This window comes from Panthera leo, chromosome B1, assembly GCF_018350215.1.
Source record: "Panthera leo isolate Ple1 chromosome B1, P.leo_Ple1_pat1.1, whole genome shotgun sequence".
Lineage (NCBI taxonomy): Eukaryota > Metazoa > Chordata > Mammalia > Carnivora > Felidae > Panthera > Panthera leo.
The window spans coordinates 45,868,598-45,888,083 of NC_056682.1; the positions used below are offsets into that span (position 1 = coordinate 45,868,598).

At 39.8% G+C, this 19,486-nt stretch overlaps 1 long non-coding RNA gene across 1 annotated transcript; it reads left to right on the forward strand.

Annotated features, from left to right (window-relative positions):
* Positions 1–13,837: 13,837 nt before the first annotated feature.
* LOC122217631 lies at positions 13,838–18,944 on the forward strand. The gene is made up of 3 exons (XR_006201599.1): positions 13,838–13,924; positions 15,152–15,268; positions 18,555–18,944. It is a non-coding gene; the product is annotated as an uncharacterized LOC122217631 (long non-coding RNA).
* The last annotated feature ends 542 nt before the right edge of the window (positions 18,945–19,486 follow it).

Consider the following 19,486-nt stretch of genomic DNA (forward strand, 5'->3'; position numbering starts at 1 on the left):
AGCTCAAGTCATGACCTCGCGGTTCATGAGTTCGAGTTTCGTGTTGGGCTCCATGCTGACAGCTCAGAGCCTGGAGCTTGCTTCAGATTCTGTGTCTCCCTCTCTCTCTTCCCCTCCCCTGCTCATGCCCTGTTACTCTCTCAAAAATAAACATTAAAAAAAATCTTTTTAATTAAAAAATTTAAAAAATCTATGTACAAGATAGAATATACGAGATCTATACCAGACAGAATAATGAAATGCTTATAAGTTATTTAAAAATCTACTAACTGTATCACCAGGTAGGCAGAAGAACCACTAACCTCACCAACAATCCTAGGCTGAGCTCCCACTGTGTGTCAGGCACTCTGTTAGGCAATGAGCATATACCGTCTCCATTCCTCAGCACAAACCTGTCACTGAAAGAAATACTATCCCCACCTTATATATGAGAAAATGAGGCCCAGAGATTTTGTAATTATTTGGCCAGGGTTGTATTTCGGCCCCAGACCGAGTTGGGGAAAGAGCCCAAGTGTGCACGATTGCAGAGCATTAGTTTTTTCAATGTTGTCCCGCGTTATTTTTCAAGTTTTGCTTGGGGTATAGCTTTAGTTTTACCCAAAGTGACTAGGGACCAAATCTCATTTTCTAGTCCTTGACCTTACTGGACTACTGAAGTTGTTAATGAGATAGAAGTATTAGAAGTATTGTCTCCAGGGGGCTCCTGGGTGGCTCAGTCAGTTGAGCATCCAACTCTTGATCAGTTCAGGTCATGATCTCATGGTCATGGGATGGAGCCCCACTTTGGCCTCCACACTGAGTGTAGAGCCTGCTTAAGATTCTGTCTTCCTGTTCCCCTCCTCCTTTGTTCTTGCACTCTCTCTCTCTCTCTCTCTCTCTCAAAAAGAAGAAGAAGAAGAAGAAGAAGAAGAAGAAGAAGAAGAAGAAGAAGAAGAAGAAGAAGAAGGAGAAGAAGTATTTTCTCCAGAAAACATGAAGCAAAAGACACAAATTACATGAGGGGAAGATGGCAGTCTATCTTTCTAACCTAGGTTATCATTACTAGTTGATTAACTTGATTTTAATTATTTAATACTTGAATGCATGAAAAATGAATGAATGAACAGGTAAGCAAATGAGACAACATAACATCTACTTAATGTCTAGCAGGCAGTAGGAACTGTGAAAGGTGATTTCGTATTTTGATTTCATGTTCTTTCCACCAAAGTTCTGCATTTAAGTGACTATTTTTATTATCACTGAAGTTAAGGATGAGTGATTGGGGGGTGGATAGGTTAAATGAATTGCTCTGAGTTTCAGCTAGTCAATGGGATAGTTGGAAATAGGCCTAAGGACCTTTGACCACACTGTTCGAACTATTCCATCCCTGTTTAAATTTCTCTTTAAAAAATTTTTAAGAAGTGTTTAGATACAAAAGAGTCATTTAGAAATATCTGTAAGGAGGACAGAACAATCATATAAATAGCACCCAAACCCCCATATCCCTGATTCATAAATAAAATATTACCTTAAATTTTAAATTTCCTTGAAATTTCTGTTTCTATATTCCATCCCCTTTCTCTATCAGAGGGTTTCTTGGTAGTTTCATTTTTGTTTATATTCCTAAATAACACATTATTTAGATGTGCATGCTTTTGAACTTTAAATCAGTTGAATCAAGCTATATATGCTTTTGTCTTCCTTAGTCCCTTTGTTGACATTGTTCCTGGGATTCATCCACGGCATTGAATAAAGCTGTATCTAATTTCTTTTTGCTGTTGTAGAATATTCCATTATAAAACCCTGTCATAATTTGTTTTTCCATTCTACTTTTGATGAATATTTCTGTGTGTGCGTGTGTGTGCACACGTGCACACGTCTGTTTCTGTTATTTCAAAGAATGGTGACAAGAACATGTAAAACACATCTTAAGAGTGTATCTGAGTCATAAGGTTTACGCATTATTAGTTCGTTAGCTAATATCATATTGTTTTCCCAAGATAATGGATCAGTTTCTAACATTGTACAATTATTCAGCTTCCCCTACATATCCTCCCCAATATTTGATATTTTTACACTTTAGATTTTTACTAATATGATTAGTTTGAAATGCTATCTCACTTTGTAGTTTTAATTTTAATTTCCTTAGTATTAATAAGGGTGAGCATCTTTTTTTTTTTAACGTTTTTTTTTTAATTTATTTTTGAGACAGAGAGAGACAGAGCATGAATGGGGGAGGGTCAGAGAGAGGGAGACACAGAATCTGAAACAGGCTCCAGGCTCTGAGCTGTCAGCACAGAACCCAACGCGGGGCTCGAACTCACGGACCGTGAGATCATGACCTGAGCCAAAGTCGGCTGCCCAACTGACTGAGCCACCCAGGCGCCCCGAGCATCTTTTTATGTAGTGTTGTTGGCCTTTCCTCTTCTGTGAAGTACCTATTCACTTTTTGTTAATTTTTGCCCACTTTTTCTACTGGGTAACTTTCTTTTTTCTTATCAACGTGTAGACCTTTTTATACATTCTGGATATTAAATACTGTCATTTAATCCATTGCAAATAACTTCTTCTGGCTTACATAGTGATTTCACTTATTTATGTGGACTTGTGATGAACATAAGTTCTGAATTTTAATGTATGTGTATTTGTCAGTCTTTGCCTTTATGCTTGGTTCACAAAGGCCATCTGCATTAATCCAAAGTAATGAAAAGATTTTCCTCAAAGTTTCACAGTTTTCACTTTTTATATTTTCATATTTAATCCAGCAAAAGTTGATTTTTGCTTATGGTGTTATGCAGGAGTCCAATTAATTCATATTTTTCTGTGTAGATAACCAGCTGTTTCAGACCTGTTTATTCTCAATCCTCATGACTCTGCAATGTAAAGTCTGTATAAATGTAGTTTCCAGCTACGTGCGGATGGGTTTATGGGTTCTCCAGTCTGTTTTTCCAGTCCATTCATTTCTGTGATAGTTCTATACTGTCTTAATTTTTTACAAGTTTATAGTAATAGTTGATATCTGGTAAGGCAAATCCAATTACTTTTCTCTTCTTGGGCAATATCTTACTATTCTTCTACCTTTGATCTTCCCCATAGCTTTTAAAATAGGCTTGTCAGATCCCCCCGGATCTGTTGGTATTTTTGACTAAAATTGAACCACATTGCTAGAGCAATTTGGTGAGAATTTACATCCTTAGCATGGCTTTTTCTTTTTAATTTGCAGGCCCTGCCTGCAGTATGTTTTTCTATTCATTTAAGTCTTTGAAAAATTTTCTTCAACATAATTTTCTCCATATAGATTTTAAACATGTATTGCTTGATTACTTCCTTGGTACTTTACTTTCTTTTTATTTGAAGCCAATATAAAAGCTATCTTTTAATAATTACCTTTTATAAATTTTTTGAACCTGTGTCAAATTGCAATGGATTTTTACAATATTTTTTAAATAAGCTTTATGTTTTAGAACAGTTTGAGATTTACAGAAAAAATTGGGAAAATAATACAGAAGGTTCCTGTAAATCTTGCACCCAGTTTCCTCTATTATTACTTATATTAGTATAATGCATTTGTTGTAATTAAGGAACCAATATTGATACATGATTATGTACATCTTTTATTCTAACTTCCTTAGTTTTTACCTCATATCCTTGGTCTGTTCCAGGATCTCACCAGGATACCACCTTGCATTTAGTTACCATGTCTCTGGCTCCAATTGGCCCTGACAGTTTCTAAGTTTCCTTAATTTGATGACCTCGACAATTTTGAAGAGTACTGGTTACATGTTCTGTAGAACACTCTATTGGGATTTGTCTGATATTTTTCTCATGATTATGAGTTTTGGGGAGGAAAACCATAGAAGTGAAGTGCCATTGTTATTCCATTTTATCAAGAGTATGTAGCATGGAAGTTGACCTTGATTGCTGGCTGAGGTACTGTTTGTCAGATTTCACCACCGTAAAGGTACTCTCTTGTACCCCTTACTATAATGTACTCTGTAAAAGGAAGTTACTACGCCCAGCCCAAGCCTAAGGAGTGGAGACTCATGCTCCACCTTCCTGAATATCTGCATAAATTATTTGGAATTCTTCTGCACCGGAGCCTGTCTCTTCTCCCTCATTTATTTATTTATTAAATAATCAGCATGAAGTCATGGATATTTAATTGATGCTCTGTTATAGCCTGATACTCCTTTATTCATACTGTTGCTAAGATTGTTCTATCTCTGGCCATTTGTAGTTTTTTCAGTTGGCCTCTGTGTCCCTTTGACATATACCATCATTGTGGCTTCTGATTCCTCCTAAGCGCTGCCTTTACAATGGATCTTTAAAAATATACAGCAACTTTACCTCCAGCCACCTAGCTAAAATGTTTTAACAATTGAAATAATTTGCTTTTTGCTACAACCATGTTATCTGCAAATAATGACGGGTTTTGTTCCTTTCAAATTATTACAATTCTTACACCTTTTATTACTATTTCTTTTGCCTTATTGCACTTAACCAAGACCTTTAACATGATGCTGAGCTGAAACTGTAAGAGTGGACACACTTGACTTGTTTTGGATAGTTCAACATGTCACCATTGAGTAGGATGTTTGCTGTGATTTTTTAAAAAAAACATCCTGTATCAAGTTAAAGAAGTTTTCTCCCAGCCCTAGCTTACTGCTTTAGTTTGTTTGCTCCAGAAACAGATTCTGAAATAATTCTTTGAATGTGATAGCTTATTTGGAGATTTCTGGAAACCCCATAAAGGGGGTGCTTATTGAATTAGAATAAAGAAGGAAACCAATAAAAGGTGCTTTAGAAAACCAGCTACTACTGACTTTGTTGTTGCAGAACCCATTCCTTAGAGTAACTCAAACTGAGGGGGCACCTGGGTGGCACCTGATTTTGGCTCAGGTCATGATCCCAGGGTTGTGGGATTGAGTCTCGCATGGGGCTCTGCACTGGGCATGAAGCCTACTTAAGATTCTCTCTCTCAAATAAAAAACAAAAACAAAACCAGAGTAACTCAAACTGAGAGAGAGGGATTTGGAAGTTCTTTGTTGGCTGCCAGGGAAGGAGTAGGGAGGAGGGGTTGATTCTCAGGCACTCTGGTGGGCCGTATAGGCCACAAAGCAAGAACAATCCCTTAGACAGATGCTGCCAAGTACAAGTCCGCCCTGAGCATGCTGAAGCGAGCACAAGGGTACATGGGCACCAACAGCATCTGGTGACTTGCAAGGATGCTTGTATTGATTATCCTGCTACAAACAGATGTTGGCTTTGTCCAATACACTGTATCTACTGATGGGCATTTGGTTTTTCTGCTCTAATCTGATATTATTACTACCATTAATATGTTTGTTACATGATATTATAGTATTAATAGTTGGCTTTCGAATGTTAAATGATCTTGCATCCTTGGGATAAATCCAACCTGCCAATGTTTTCTTTAGGATGTTCACATTTCTGTTCATGGAATGAAATTTGCCTATTAATTTTTCCTTTTTCTTATTGCCTTTATCAGGTTTTGGTTTCAAGATTATGGCAAATCTCATATTGTGAGTTGGGACTTGATTTACTGTTCTTAGTTTCTGCTCTTTCCACCACACTGGTGTTTTTCTTATAGCCTAAGACAGTAGCCAGTAAAATTATGAGTTAACATGGTGTGGCGATATTGGCAACAGAAAACTCTAGGCAAAACTGGTGTCAACATAAGTGTGTCAGCCCCAACCACAGAGATAACTAGAAATAAGAGGACAGACACACATGTTAATTTAAAAAAAAATAAATAAATAAGTGTTGAATCTTAGCTTTTCTCTTCTTTATCAGTTTGGTTTTATGTTAGAGTGCCCTCCCCAAAACATACCTAATATTATACTAAGCATTATATTCTAATTGTTGGGAGATCGCTATATTTCTCTACTTCCTCTGCTCCCACACCAATTTCCTCACTCGCCCTCCCTAATTACTACAGTATTTGTAAAGTTGTCTGGTGTTGAGTTGTGTTAGGCCACTGGACCTCTGTCGGAAACTCTTAGAAGACATCAGGTCACCCTGAGGATAAGCACCACATTCTCTGCTCAGGGTCTCTTCAACCAGCAATTCCAGTAAGAATGTTACATATGGTTTCAATTCTATAAAAATGATGCATATGTTACGAGGACAATACATATGGCACCCATATTCTATGTGTGACTTTGTAGTTGTAATTATCCTACTCAATTTAACTTTTTTAAGTTAAAAAGTGTAAATGGGCTCTGTTTTAGATCTCATTTTTACCTACATGCTGAACTAAAAGACGACCTTGACAAAAATTAATGCTTTTTGAAATCAAATATTGAGACCTTTTTTTTTTTGCCACCTATATCTCTTTCTTAAGCATGCTGTGGACCTAAGTCTATCAGATGCACCCTTGGCCCCTGACCCAGACATTCAGCTCAACCATTGACACTTCTGTCCTTACTGAGGAGTCCTGAATGGCCCAGGTGCCCTTGTGATTTTGGCTTCAGTAGTGTTTCTTCTAATTTTCTTAGATCCCTTTCCTCTCGTCCAATTTTACCAAGTCATGTGGTTAACTCCATCTATGCCCCATGTACAAGCTAGCCCAGACACGTTTGTGAAAAGTCTGAATTACTCTCCTTTTTATTTGTTCTGTTCCTCCATCCTCTTACTTCCAGTCTCTTCCCTTTCCTGATGACCCTTTCCCGGTGCCTTTGGATTGAGACATGCCCCCCATTCACCCCCCACCATCAAATTACGCAGCCTGAAGACATTTTTTTATAAATGAATACAGTTGACCCTTGAACAACACAGGATTGAAATGCATATGTCCACATATATACAGATTTTTTCTCAATAAATACAGGACAGGACTAAAAATGTATTTTTTCTTCCTTATGATTTTCTTAATAATATATTCTTTTCAGGACGCCTGAGTGGGTCAGTGGGTTAAGCGTCTGACTTCAGCTCAGGTCATGATTTCACAGTTTGTGGGTTCGAGCCCCATGGTGGGCTCTGTGCTAACAGCTTGGAGTCTGAAGCCTACTTCAGATTCTGTGCCCCTCTCTCTCTCTCTCTCTCTGCCCCTCCCCCACGCGTGTGTGCTCTTTCTCTGTCTTTCAAAAAATTAAAAAAATTTTTTTTGAATAATATTCTTTTCTCTGGCTTACTTTATTGTAGCAATACAGCATGTAATATATATATAATATACAAAATACATATTAATCAACTGTTTATGTTATCAGAAAGGCATCCCAGTCAACAGTAGGCTATTAGTAGTTAATTTTTTTTGGGGGGGGGCGGTGAAAGCTGTATGTGGACTTTCAGCTGTTGGTACCCCTAAACATTGTTCGGGGGGGTCAACCATAGTTTACTCCTATATCCCCTCCTCCCTGCATTTGAAATTCACAGAAGAGCAAAGTTGTAAAGATGAAGCTATGCAGATATACATGTACTCTGTCTTGTGACTTACCATTCTTGAAGTATATCTCTTGTGCTTCCCTAAGGTCGTATCCTAAATTATTACCTTTCTGGGTCTTCACCCTACGCCTGCATGTGCAGTGTCCTTACAACCTGAAGCACCCATGCCAGACCCAACCGGAACCCCAAATTTCACTAAGCATAGGTTACTGTTCGTTGGCAAACCATCTTATACTCGTGGCAACATTTTGCTCTTTCAGACAATTGAAATTAAGTTTCCTTCCTGCTAATATTTCTGATTTAAAGACCAAGATCTAGACCAAAGTCCGGGGGGGGGGGGGTGGAAATGGTACCACATGGCTCAGGCAGGGTTCAATATCTAATAGAAACAAGGTGATTATTTTTACCTGGCAGCCTTATTGAAATGATCAGGTAACAGAGAGGATTTCAAACTTTGGTGTATACAAGGATCTACTCAAGAGTTTTTTTGTTTTTTGTTTTTAAGTTTATTTCGCCCCGTCCCCACCTCCCCCAATCTTAATTGCTTAAGATACAGCAATTCTTGGTTGGGTCTCTGGGACCTTTGTTTTCCCCAAGTGCTGTGGATGATTGTGAGGTCCACTAGACAAACTTTGAGAACCGTTGCTGGTTGGTGAGAAAATGAGCAAGAGAGAGGCACTCAAAGAATTGTCTGATGATTTATGAGCAGTGTGATTTATAGGGAGCAGGACTTTATCCTGATTTTTTTCAGTTTCTTACTGTTCCAGGCTGTGCAGCACAGAACAAATGGGCATCGCTTCCCCAAGAATGAGCTGGCAACAGCCAGCCTTGTCTCTCCCTGCAGAGAGGAGAGGGAGCTTGAAGAAGAAGTTGGCCAGATTTCACAGTGTCATTGTTCTGTTTCAACCCAGACTGGACTTTACGACAATCCAATTCTGATGCCAGCCACTTGGAGTCAGTGCAGACCCCACAAGATAAGGACTCAGTCTTCCACGGGACTGTCCTCACTTTGGATACCAGCTACACATGGAGCCCTCAGAGCCCCCTGTGCTTCTGACTAACTGGATACAATTCAGGAGTACCTACAACCACTTCAGGTTTGATAATTCTTTAGAATGACTCACAAAACCCACAGAAAGTGCTCTGTTTACTATTACAGTTTTGTTATAATAGATACACATAGGGTGCAGTCTGGAAGAGTCTGGGAAAGAGACCTTCTGTGATATCGTGATTTATAATAATATATATTTGGCCTTTTTCCTTGTTTGGGCACAGAGCTTCTAAAACCTTTGGAATCCCTGTGACAATAGTGATAAAGGTATCTTTTGTTATGTTAATAAGGTGAATTTGTAAAGCACCTGGGTAACCTAAGAATGAGGGCTGGTTGCCAGGGGAACCAAAGGTGTGATCTTTCAGTCCTGCCCCTGACCTCTGGGGAGGAAGGTGGGGCTGGAGGTTAAATCCATTGCCATTGGTCCAAGATTTAATCAGTCAGGATTATGTAATGAAACCTCCCTAAAAACTTGAAAGGAAGGCATTTGGAGAGCTTCCAGTTAGTGAACCTGTGGAGATTTGGGGGAGTGTGGCCCCCAGAGAGCATGGAGGAGATCTGTGTTCCCTCCCACATGCCCTCTCCATCTTTTCCATCTGACTGTTCCTGAATTTTATCCTTTTACAATAACCTAGTAATCTAGTAAGTAAATTCTTGTCCTGAGTTTTGTGAGTCACCTCTAGCAAAGTAACCAAGCTGGGGATCATGGGAACCTCTGACTTATAGCCAGTCACCCAGAAGCACAACGAACATCCTAGCCTTGCTTGCAATTGATCTCTGAATGGGGGAGGTGGGGTGGGGTGGGGGGGATGGTTGCAGAGTTTTGGGACTGAGTTCTTAACCTCTGGGGTCTGAATGTACTTCCAGGTAAATAGTGTCCGAATTGAATTGAGGTTCAGGACACCCAGCTGGTGTCAGAGAATTGTTTGGTGTGGGAAGTCCCCACACACATTGGAATTGGAATTGGAATCTTTACCTCCCATATCCTCTCCCTGTGGAATCAAAGAATATCACCCTCCCAACACATCGGTGTGTTCACCAACCAAGAAGCTCCTTTGAGTTCTGGTGTCCAAAGATTTTTTTGGGGGGGGGGGGGCGGGGGGTTCCATTTTGCAAGCGAGATCAATTAAGTCATTGATTACATGATTGAACTCAATTTCTATCCCCCTTTCTTCCTTAGACGTAGGGCTGGCCAGAAGTCCCAAACTCCTAATCATGTGGTTGGTCTTCCTGGTAACCAGCACCTGTCCTGAAGCTGTGTCACAAGGAGTCACCATTGGCATAAGAAAGACACTCCAATCATTCTGGAAATTCTAAGGGGTTTTGCCAGGATCTGAGGACAGAGACCAGATATATTATTTCTTTTATCACAGTTGTGAAAGGCATAGATGTGTGTGTGCCACAGTGCACACTATACATCCTGCTGGAGTCCGGAAACAGAAACAAGACTGATGGTAAGGAGGTTGGAGAGTCCTCTTGGGTAAAGCACACCCAGGGTATAAAGCCTGAGACCTCCCAGGCAAGCATCTAAACAAATATAAACTCACCTTGAAAAAGGCTTACAGCATTCCTGTAAGCACCCTCTTCCTGCTTCCCATTTTCCTTTTTTTTTTTTTTTTGGCTTTTTCTTCAGTACCGTAATTGGTTGGAACAGACTGAAAAACTGTATGAGCCCATTAGGACCTTAATTACCTGTTAAAGATGAGAGCATTCAGTGAGGGACAACAGAATTTAATCCTTTGAGGGGAACTAATTGAAATTTCTCTTTTGAATTCATGCCCGAGTAGGTTGGGTGAGGACGTCAAACACAGAAACCGGGACTCAGACATCAGCAATACTAATGCCTTAGGGATGAGTTAGGACATAAAGAGGTTGCCCAGTGAAGGAAATGAGAAGTTCATGTCCAGTTCAGTGCTTTCTTTTCCTCCTGAGCTGAGGCCTGTGTACTATGAATTTTGAGAATAAAAAGAACCATATAAATGCGGAGAAACATTATCATAATTATTTTCGGCATAGAAATATTTTTAGCTAATGTTATTTTAATAAGAGCTGCTGTCAAGGGGAAGAAGGCAAATCATTTAAAGCAAAAGTTTGTTCTGATGTTCTCTGAATTAATGTCCCTCCCGCCTGTTGTGTTGGCTATTTCAAAGCCTATGAAGCAGCCTAATAGGATAGCAAGCTTATTATTCGCTCCCAGGGATAATATTGAGAAACTTTCTATGCCAAACATAGCACTTAATATTGCAGGGGAAGGGGGGAAGGTGGTAGGACAATCTCTGTCCCCAGGCAGCTTATGGTTTAGGGGTGTGGAGAACCAGGAATCTGGACAACAAAAATACTAGGCAGAATGGCGTCTGGGTGCAAACAAGTCATGTAGGTGCAAAAAGCAGGGCTCAGATAATGGCAAAGACAGATGCAGAAACACTATGTCCTGGAAAGATGGCACTTGAGCAGGTGCTAAAAAGGATGTGTAGAATCATATTGGGTTACAAAGGAAAGGGCATTCTGGGCCAAGGAGAGAGCCCAAACATAGACAACGGATTCTGAAAATGCATTCAATAAAACGTAAATATCATGGAGTTTTGCCTCGTAAGTCGGAGCAAACCACATAGTTTACAAAACCGCAGTGACATTTTCTGTGTTAGAAACAGTCTCTTTTCACCCCTCCTTTCTTTTTTTTAAATAACAGTGGTTCTCAAAATGTGGTTCTTAGTCCATCAGCATCAGTATCAACTGGGAGCATTTTAGAAGTACACATTCTCAGACCCCGTTTGGGGCCTACCGCGTTAGAATCTTTACGGCAGTTTCCAGCAAACTGTTTTGCCAAGTTCTTCGGGTGACTGGATGCGTGCTAAAAGGTGTGAGAACCACGTGGCACAACTCAGTGATTGTTTTCCTTCTTTCGGGTCAATCCTCTTCTGCCTGATCACAAGGCTATTCCCATTTTCCCCTCCTCTTCTTAAATTTCCTGTCTATTTCCACCATTCTTTCTTCTAGCAGTAACTTCCTGCGCAGAGGGGAACACATGTCACCAAGAAGGTGACAGCTTTTCTAACAATCCACAACGAAATCAACTCAAGAGCCCTTCTTTTCCTCCTTTCCCTCATGTTTCCCAGCAACAAGTGCCCTGCTTCTCTGTAGTCCAATGGCTCCTTCCATTGTATCTTCCACAAAGTCTCCCACACTTGGCTCTACTTACCCTCTCTCCCAGGAATCTCCCATCTTTGCTTCTTCACTGGCCCAATTCTCTCTGCTTATGAATGTGGGCAATCTCCAAAGAAACTGAAAATATAATAATAATAATAAATTAACAACTATGAAAATCTTCCCTGGGCTCTATCTTCCTTAAAAATTATCACTCTCTTGGGGTCCCTGGGTGGCTCAGTCAGTTAAATGTCTGACTCTTGATTATGGTTCAGATCATGATCTCACAATTCATGAGATTGAGCCCCATGTTGGGCTCTGTGCTGACAGTGCAGAACCTGCTTGGGATTCTCTCACTCCTCTCTCTCTGCCCCTTTCACTGCTCACACCCTTTCTCTCTCAAAATAAAATAGACATTTTTTAAAAAAATTATCACTCTCTTTCTTCAGTTTTTGATTGTCAAACTCCTTGAACACAGAAAAATAAAATTGATGCCGAAATTCAATGGTAAGTATTTGGTTCTAATTCTACTTGAGATTTCTATAGCTTTTGATTGCTTTGAATGTTTCCTTCATTTAAGTTTGGTCCTCCTTTGGGATCTGGACTCCTACCGACTCCTGCTTCTCCTTTGATTCTTCTGCTGTCTGTTATCTGATACTTCTGGCCCTTGCTTCTCTGTGCCTTCATCCCTGTTCCACCTGTTTTAAATGGTTCCCTGGCTGATACTGGGAACTTAGATTAACACAACTATTGACTGTATCTTGTTTACCATTAAATCTATGGTCACATTTCTAACTTCCATTCTAAAGTAAAACCCTAATTTCAGCTGTCAGTTGGACATTTGCATATCAAGACTGGGCTCTCTATCCCGCTAAATTAATTTTTACATCTTAATTCATGTCAACTACTTAACATATCAGGTTAAAAACTTGGAGTAAATCCGATTCTTTTATTCCTTCTAAAACCCACATTTATTTTGTTCCCAAAACCCATAAATTCGACCTCAGAAATGCTTAGAAATTGTGTCTTATTCAGTTTCTTTATCTGTTAGCATGATACCATGCTGAACAACCCTTCTGCTAAAACAAAAACAAAAACAAAAACAAAAATATAAACAACCCTTTCCTTATAAAAGGACTAGAATATATACGCATACCACCACTACCACCACCACCATGATCAAAAATTTAAAAAAAAATAGGGACTCGAAATATTGAGCTTAATAAGTAGAGTATATAAACTAAGTGTATTTAAAATATTTAAAAACATAAAAGAGTGGATTTAAAAATATGAATAAAAAACAATCGACCATAAAATTAAGTAGATTTCAAAAAAATAAGTAAAACTTTTACAAAGCAAATATATAATTGACATTGAAACCTCAATAAAAGGGCTAAACAGGAGATTAGATACTCCAAAAGAGAAAATTAGGGAACTGGATAATAGTTTTGAAGAAATTCTCAAGACTGAAATATAGAAAACACGAGCAAAGATATATATAGATATATAAAGATATTAAAATATATATAAAAGACATTTATATATATATATATATATATATATATATATATAGAGAGAGAGAGAGAGAGAGATACAGAGAGAGAAAGAAAGAAAGAGAGAGAGACAGAGAGAGAGATTAAGAGCTATGAAAGATGTAGAAAGATCTATTATATGTTTAATTGAACTCAAGAAGGAGGAGAGAGAAACAATGGGAGACCAAGAGAGAAAGGCTGGAATATTTAAGAACTGATTAAAATTTGTAATCCTCAGGTTCAGAGAACTTAAAGATCATGAGGAGTAGAAACAAGAAAACTTTACCTAAATATCATGATTGACTAAACAGAAGGACAAATATATGACCTTCATGATAGTCAGAGGAGAAAAATAAAATGACCTCCAGAGGAAGAATTAGAGTGACTTATGATTCTCAAGTTCAAAGTCTAGTATCAAGTGTAAATTTATCTCCCTCCTCCACTCCTCCAGCCTCATTTTTCCCTCCATCATCCCTCACCTGATTTATTGTACATACTTCCAATCTCCTAGTCTCCCTCTTTCCATTGCATTCTATCTTGCTGCCCATTGTATCATCACCATATCCACCAAAAGAAACCATTAAAATACAATCATTCCATTCTGCTACTCAACATTTCTGTATTAGAGACACAGTTAGTTGCAAATTGCTTATTTCAGGTTCAAGGACATTTCCAAAGCATTTCAACAGTCTTTTTTTTTTTTTTCATTTACAGTTTTTTCCAGTTCCCTTGAGCTCCTGCCTTACTGAACCTCTCAACAGACGCTGAAATCACAGGCTCTTGAATGGCTTTGAAATGCTGTTCCTTCCGTAAGGTATATGCACCACATCCTCTAAGGCTACATTTCTATCCTTGCCTATTAGCATCTGTATTAGTCTGTGAGGGCTACCAAAACAAAACAGCACGGCTTGGGTGCCTTAAACAACATAAGTTAATGTTCTTACAGTTCTGGAGGCTGGAAGTCCAAGAACCGGTGCCAGCAGCACTGGTTTCTAAGATATCTGTCTCTCCTTGGTTTACAGGTGGCTGCCTTTTTACTGTATCCTTACACGGTTTTTCCTCTGTACATATGCGCTCATGGTGTTCCCTCCTCTTCTTATAAGGACACCAGTCTTATTAGATTACAGTATCACTCTTTTGACTTCAGTTAATTACCTCCTTAAAGACACTAATCCAGGGATGCAAGAAGACGCAATTGAGTCCGTAATGATGGGGAGCAAAATATCTGACCCCTATATATACCACTTTGGCACATGGATTATTTTGAGTTGAAGGCAGTCAAGACTGAGAAGACTCTACAAACACTTTACCTCTCTCTTAACTATCTAAAAATAATTTAGATAGTGGGCCTGGCCCAGAAAGAGAACTCCTACCAGAGATAAATTTCTATCTGAAGACCCACCCATTTGGCAGGGCAAACATCGAATTACCACACATTTGCTTCTTTTCATTGTCCTGTGAATTAGCCTCCTCCTCTTTGAAGCCCCAGGCCCCTTCCCAATTCCTTAACATAGGATGGCATGTAAGCCTCAACTTACCAATTTGTCCCTGGGTCTCATATTTTTTAGGGAGCTCCTATATTTACATAATTAGACTTGTTTTTCTGCTGTTAATCTGTCTTACATCAATTTGATTAGTAGACCAGCCAAAAGAACTCAGTAAGGTAGAGGGAAAAATTTTCCTCCCCTCTAATAACAACCTCCCCTTACTTTTTAGAATCCAATTTCTCTGAATCATCCTCTAAATCCTTTTGTGGAGACCCTCAGCACTGTTCTATCCTGACCTATTGATATTTCTCATAACAGGGTGACTGTACTCATAACTATGAGCGAAAGTAGACATACACAGACCTCAAGAGCCATGAGCCCTTTGGGGTCAGGGACCATATTCCTTTCTAATTTGAATCCATAAAATCTAGAATGTGGTTTTATAAAATTACTCAGTACAAGTAAAAGTAATAGATAAAAAAATTCAAGAGCCTAAAGTACGAATTTGGTCTATTGTGGTGTTGTTTCAAGTTTAAAGTAGTACTCTTCTTTAGGCAAACGACTCTATCGATATATGCTTCCTCCTGTGAAAGTGATTAAAATTTACCATCCATGTATGCACACCTACCAAATCTCTGGTTCCCATGGTAACTGGACAAGCTTCACATCTGGTATGTAGACACTGTTGTGCTTTTTTAATTTTTTTATGTTTATTTATTTTGGAGAGAGAGAGGCAGAGTGTGAGCAGGGGAGGGGCAGAGAGAGAGAGGGAGACACAGAATCCAAAACAGGCTCCAGGCTCTGAGCTGTCAGCACAGAGCCCAACATGGGGCTTGAACTCACGAACCGTGAGATCATGACCTGAACCAAAGTCAGACACTTAACTGACTGAGCCACCCAGACGCCCCTGTAGACACTGTTCTAAAGGGGTGGGGTGAGGGAGGGTGGAAAGGTGATGTGTAGAAGTAATTCCTGTAGACAGCATATTCTTTGTTCTTCATGCATACATAATGCATGGGTTTTATAAGAGATGTTGCTCCCCTGGATGAAGCAACTATAGGTACAGTTACATTGGTTGCTTTTTAGAATGTGCTTGCCTCTAACATACCCTAACTAGCCTTCCAAAGTAGCTTTTCTTCTGGCATCCTGTGCTCTCTTATTTTTTTCCTATTTGTAGGATTGCAGATGAAGATGAAGGGAAAACTGGGCAAGGGAGAGGGGTGGCTCACCAGTATTTTATTTCTTCAGGAGATTCTACATAGTAGATGCAAGTTCGCTCTTCGAATGGGGTTTTGGAAAGTAAGTTCCGTTGGAAGAGTTTCTTTTATGTAGAGAGGTGAGGAAGGCTACCTGTAACTAACAAAGACCCTTCTCCTTTTCATTGTCACTTAGGACAAATACGAAATGAAAAGAAGTCTACAACAGCCTGTTTTAAAATACAGGTTTTAGGGGCGCCTGGGTGGCTCAGTCGGTTAAGCGGCTGACTTTGGCTCAGGTCATGATCTCGCGGTCCGTGGGTTCGAGCCCCGCGTTGGGCTCTGGGCTGATGGCTCAGAGCCTGGAGCCTGCTTCTGATTCTGTGTCTCCAGCTCTCTCTGACCCTCCCCCGTTCATGCTGTTTCTCTCTGTCTCAAAAATAAATAAACGTTAAAAAAAAAATTAAATACAGGTTTTATTATTATTCAGATATGTCAAGAGGCAGTGGGAGTGAGGAGAAACTATGGGCAAGAGCCTTTATTATCATTTCTGTAGGAAGGGAATGGGTGTGGTAGGCTTGAGTTTGACCAGGCTGGATACTTTCAGCAGGCTCTGGGTCATAGGAGCCTGGTTGTGTGGTACCTGGCCCTGGGGGTGGGGGTGGGAGGTGGGTTGGGGGTGTGAAGGCAGGTGAATAGTAGCCCTGAGGGGAGTGTCTGATAGAGGAGGTCTTTGGGGGTGCGAACTCTGGGTTGATTCGTTTTTACAGAAACGGTGGGCTCACAGGAAGTCATTTACTATCTCCGGGAACTGGCTAGCGCTGGGAGACACAGTCCCTCCAGGGTCAGGCAAGGTCCCGGATGTCAAAGCAGCAGAATAAAAAGACACGTTTAATACACAACCCATGAAACTCAAACCCACATAAATTTAGGAAGTTTCCAATCTGTCAGAGAGAACAACGAAAGAAAAAGAAATTGGCAGAATGGGGTGGACAAAAACCAAGTATCCCTTCCAAAAAAGTTGTGTTTCTATCTTCCAAAAAGAGTTAGCCCAACAGGTCCAAGTGGGGAAAAACTCAGTGGATAGATCGACCACAGACAGCAACAGCACCCCCCAACCAATGAACCCAGCTGATGTTGTTAAGACATCATCTTCTGTGGGGGGTCTCTTTTAATTTCATAAGAAAAGAGTTGCTATGATACCTTTTGGTTTTCTCTGAACATAAAGATTAGAAAGCCCTGATTTTTTTTTTTTTTGTATTAAAAAAATAAACTGAAACACCAAAACCTAATGTCCTGGTGGGAGTTTAGTACAATAATAAATGCGTAGATAAAGCTCACCTTGGAACATCACTTGATGTGATAACGGTAATTTTCTTGTTTCCATTCCAAGCCGTCCTTTCTGGGCTGGCACATTTCTTCTCTGCTGTCTGTCCCTTTGGCACCCTGCGAAGCAGCTGCTTATCTGATTCTTTCCGCACACTCGCTGCTGCTGAGAAAAAACATTGCACATCCTGCCTTTGCATGTGTTGCCTTGAATTATCTTTCCGTTTTACCACTTGCTGGAAAAGCGGCATCTCAGCAGTGCCCCGCTCCCCTGGGAAAGACATCCATCAACACAGACCTGTTTTTCCCCTTAGGTGCCTGTCCATTTTGGTGCCTCTTATTAAGCCTCATAGGTTCCTATTCATCAAAATCATGCCAAGGAAGCCTTGAATTCTTTCGGAGGTGCATATTCAGCAGAATGCCAAGGAAGAGCAGAGATACATGGAAAGCACTGAAAGAATGTGCAAATTAGGCTACCTATTTTTATTCAAAAGACCAAAAAATACAAAGGCATGAATTGGAGTTTTAAATAAAACACATCTCTGACTCATTAGGAACTCAATGCCTACCTTTCTCTGTTATTAACTGTCCAAGGAAGCAGGGGACTTAGTGGTGGAAACATAAAGTTAGGAATATCCTAAGGGTTGCAGTTCAGGGGAGAGGATGAATGGACTTTTGTTTCTCTATCTATCTATCTATCTGCCCACTTATCTCGATAGAATGCCTAACACGTTTGAAATAAATGTGAATGGGACCATGTCACTTGTCATGTTAAAAAATATTAGGAGAAAAGTATACTAAGATGGGAAATCATTGCGAATTTGAGTATATGTCCAATGTAATAGATTACCTAGGAACTGATCTGTAATTAGATTTAGGAAGATGTTAATGATTACACTATCTTTAGAGGAAATAATTACCTGGCAATGAGGACATGTCTTGCAACTCCATAGTGGCTGGAGGGGGATGTCATCATTGATGGGAAGCTGGAAGACAGGATGCTTCTCCCGAGGGGGGAAAATAATAGATACACTTGAATTGCTAAAGAAAAAGGGCACTGAACCACCTTGTAGAAGCGGTTCTTGTGCATGTGTGAGTAATCTCTTTGCAGACTACTGGCCTTGATTGGAGGTTTAACTGATGAGGGAGAAACAGAGAGCTGTGTGCCAGGACAGGGGAGCGTAATTCCTATGGTTACCATGTGCAGAGTTCTAAAATCACTGGGCTTAGTGGTTGACATAAAAAATTGGTTTTCGTCTAAAGTGGAAGAGTGGTGTGAGACTACAGGACAGAAGGAGTGTGCTTCTTCAGGAAATAAAGGAACAGAGAAAAGAAGAAAGTTTCAAGTGGAAGAAAAGGTAGGTATAATTTTGGCTCTCTCTTTGGGCAAAGTTTGGAGATTGCTTTCTATACCCAATACTCTCTTTGTCCACAGAATGTTACCTTGATAAATGAGGTGACAAGCATTGACGATGGTGCCAAGGATCTCCTTTGAGGGACTGAGCAAGAGAAGAATAGAGAATGCACCCGAAGTCCATGTTATTGGTCATTAGTTCTCCAGGGAGACCAGCTGGCTCAAAAGAGAAGCGAATCTATCAGGGTTTTTTTTCCCCCATATTGACATAGCCTGGTTTTTCTAGAATTTGTCTTTTGGCTCTGTGGTTTTGAGATGATACACTCTCCATTATGTTCGTATAAATAGCATTGAAGTTTGGCCCTATGTGGAACTAGCTCCAGCCCCCAGGGAATCATCGAAGGTGGCCTCCGCCTGGATTCGCTTGATTTACATCAATTCCACCATGGGCTATGCTTTCTGGACATATATATGCTGCATTATTTAGGTTACTCAGAAGCAAATATAGTATTTGCAAATAAAGTGCTGATGAGATGAGATTTGAGATTTGAAAATGGAGTCAAAAAGGAAAGAATTGGAAGAGATTGATTGATTACATTCATACAGGTTTAAAGGATTAATGTTAGAATGTGTACCTGTATCCTCCCTACTGAAAACATAGCCTGTGCTCCAAGATTATTTGGCTCACTTGTAAAGACATTTGCGCATTTAAAATTCTTATACTTGCTTCATATTGCGCTAGATAAAATGGGTAAGAAAAAAGGGCACAAACGTTGGCAGAAAGACCCTGAAGACCAGAAAAATGGTCTCTGGGTGTAAACTTCCTTTTCATTTCCTTCAATTTATGCTAGGAAAAAGTTACCTTAGAAGAGCCGCACCTGAGGGACCCTTGGGTATACAAAGATCTCCGATTCAACGCAGGTGTACTTTCAAATTTCCCTCTCACCCATCTCACTGAATATGCAACAAACATCTTGTAATCTGTGCCTTTCCAGGTAAGGCAAATATGACAT